Below are 3,334 nucleotides of genomic sequence, written 5' to 3'. Positions count from 1 at the left end.
TATTTAAATTTGCCATATATGACTATAACATGGGGAACATTAATACTGGTTTGACTTTTTTTATTGAGGGGATCGACGAGAATCACTTCAAGTATTTCTTTATTGCCCTTGGACAATGCATTCGAGGATTTCAAAACACGATGCAACCCTTAATTCTAGTCGATGGTACAACCCTCAAGGCTAGATACGAGGGCAAATTGATTATTGTAACATGTCAAGATGCCAACATTCAAATTTACCTTCTTACATTGGACATAGTCGATAGAGAGAATGATTGAGCGATGTATTGGTTCTTCACGAAGTTGAAGGAAGTAATTGGGGAGATTGAGAACCTTGCATTTGTAATGACTGAGGGTAGTCAATAATAAATGGTATCGCAGAAGTCTTCCCTAAGGTAAATCATGGTTATTGTATGTACCATATACAGGAAAACCTGAAGACCGGGTATCAAGGTGACGGCATTGTTGCGTTGTTCAGGAGAGCTGTAGAGGCTTACAATTTTGAAGATTTTGAGAAGTTTTGTGGTCCAAATAGACAATAAATTGCATGCTACATGGGAGTAACTAACGGACATGGGATCGAACATTGGGCACGATCACATTTTTCAGGACATCGATACAACATGATGATGTCGAACAATGCGGAGTCGCTCAATGTCTTATTCAAGAAGGATTGAGTGTTACCAATTTTCGTAATGATTGAGAACGTTCATAACAAGTTTCAACAATGATTTCATGATTGGCGTGAGGAATCACAGAGTTGCATAAGTGTGCTCACCCTGGCTCATGAAGATAAACTCTTCAAGACTCTAGATGTGGCGAGAACGGTATGCATAGAACCACTAGATCAGTTTTGGTTCTTCGTGAAATGTGTACGTAATTTCGAATACATTGTGGGCTTGAATGGTAGCAGTGCACGTGTAGACAGTTTCAGTTGGAGAGTTTTCCATGTGCACATGCAGTGGCAATGACTATGCATAGAAAATTCTCACCACACACCTTGTTTAGTGTTTATGATACGACTGATTATTGGAGAGCATCGTATGTCGAAACAATATTTTTAGTACCAAACGAAGTCGAGTGGGAAGTTCCCGACTACATTCTGTCACTGAATAATTTGTTGCTACCAGAAGTCGGACCACGTACTCCTGGACATAAACGTACGTCTAGAATATCGTCCATCGGAGAATTTTTTCGACCTCATAAGTGCTGTAGGTGCGGTGCAACAGGGCATACACGACAATTTTGTACATGTCAGATTCCGCTGCATAACAATGCAACTGATGTGTAATAAAATTTATTTATGTAATATTTATTTTTAGTTGATTATGAATAATAATTGTGCATTTAATATTCACCATGTACCAAACTAATTATTTCTAATTTATTTAATCAATTATTATTTACTTAAATAAATAATATTCGTAAATAAGTAACACCGTAGGTTAAGTATTTAAATACAGAAAATAATACACAATTACATTCATTCACAATATACAAATCAATATTCACAGCGTTTACAAATCTTTCCTAATTATAAAAAATAAATACTTACAGTATTTACGGATCACAATTAAAGTCATACAAATCGCACGCTAACTTATTTCTCCAAATTTGTATCCATGATTGGTTGATTCCATCAACTTTATGTCCTATATTCAAAAATTCAAATACTTTATTACAAACATGCCGTAATCGCCCCTACAATTGAACAATAATGAGTTAGATCAGTATTGTGCAACAAAAAATTGAAGTATTAAATTTAAAAAAATTTACAACCACTTACGAAATTGTGTGCCTTGCCGTCGTCGTGTCCCGTATGATGGCTAATCTATCCTACATAGTCAAGCCCGCCTGTCTAGCCATCATAGGAACGAAAACAGTGATGGACTCCAGATTTTGCTCAAGCTGACCCTGTGTTAGACATGAATAAACGGGGTCGTACACATATATAGTAGATTCAGCGAACACAATCTCCAAAACTATGCAGTGATAATTCACGATCACTAGTATGTATATATGCATACAACCCTCCCATGGTTTCCCCCGACATGTGGCCACATCTATGGTCCACTTGAGCATTTAGTCGGGTACCACGTACTCCTTATCGGCCAGTTGGAGTGACTGGTACTCAATGTCAATACTTCGTCCGAACTCCAAATTAAGTATGACTCAACCAGGACTGTCAAATGGCCTCGGATATCGTTGAACCCAATCACGCAACAAGTCCATAGCCAAGTCGATGTGCTGCATTAAGAAATACCAATACAAAAGGGAGTTATTTCATTACATAAACAAAAAATTATATACACATAAAAAATAACAATATGACTACTTCACTTACATCGTCGACAAGCCAAGCTTCTGAAGTGATGATGTTGTAGAACCACTTATAATCATCGGAGACCGATGATGTCGTTTGACATATCATGCGGCTGGCCCTGAAAAAAGAAACAGAAAATGTTAAAAAAACATATGCGAGTAACGTAGTGTACTTTACGAATATCATGAATACTTAACCGGGAAAAAATATTCTCCACTCCATCTCGAACGCTTTCCATTTGGCATGGTCCACCTTTCGGAATAAGCTGGGAATCGTCCCGTCGACGAACCTCCTTTTCTTTGTCTCTGCCGTGAAGGAGAAGCGACGTACTGCGATGACAATCTCGGTCTCTGGTCGATTGCCAGCTCCGTCATGTCAAATTCACGCTTTTTACCCTCGATCACGGCAGGTCTTCTCTCCTCTGTCTCAAGGATCGTCACCCTCTCATCCTTGGTCGTCTCTTTCATCCCCGTCTGGCCCATCGCCTCTGTCATCCTTTCCTCTCCCGCCGCCTCTCCCGTCCCCATCCGCTCCAGCATTTCTGTCCTCTCCTCTATCGTCGCCTCTCCCATCCCTATCGGGGCCACCCGATCTCACTCTACAGATAACAAAAATGATTCTCATGCATCATTAGTCCAAAACTGTGGGTGACCCCCTCTCCGTCACCCACTCTGTCAGTCCATCACCTACCAGCAACATCACATCGGAGCACTGCGACCTCATCCTGGAGGGATACGACGTGGCCACGTAGCAGTCTAACATTGTAGGATAAGTCGTCAACCATCTCCATCAACTATCGTTTCATATCCACTATGAATTCGATCAGGCGAGCATACGGATCATCGATTCGATGACCCTGACTGTGTGCAGACGATCCACGGGAGATGGGTCTTGTCGGAAGAGATGCCGTCGGTGGAGGTGATTGTCGATTAACTGGACCGTACTACTACACAAATAACATTACAAATTATTAACTTAATTAATAATTGTTAAATCATAAAAAAATATAATC

This window comes from Olea europaea, chromosome 1, assembly GCF_002742605.1.
Source record: "Olea europaea var. sylvestris chromosome 1, O_europaea_v1, whole genome shotgun sequence".
NCBI lineage: Eukaryota > Viridiplantae > Streptophyta > Magnoliopsida > Lamiales > Oleaceae > Olea > Olea europaea.
This window is presented reverse-complemented; position numbering follows the sequence as displayed.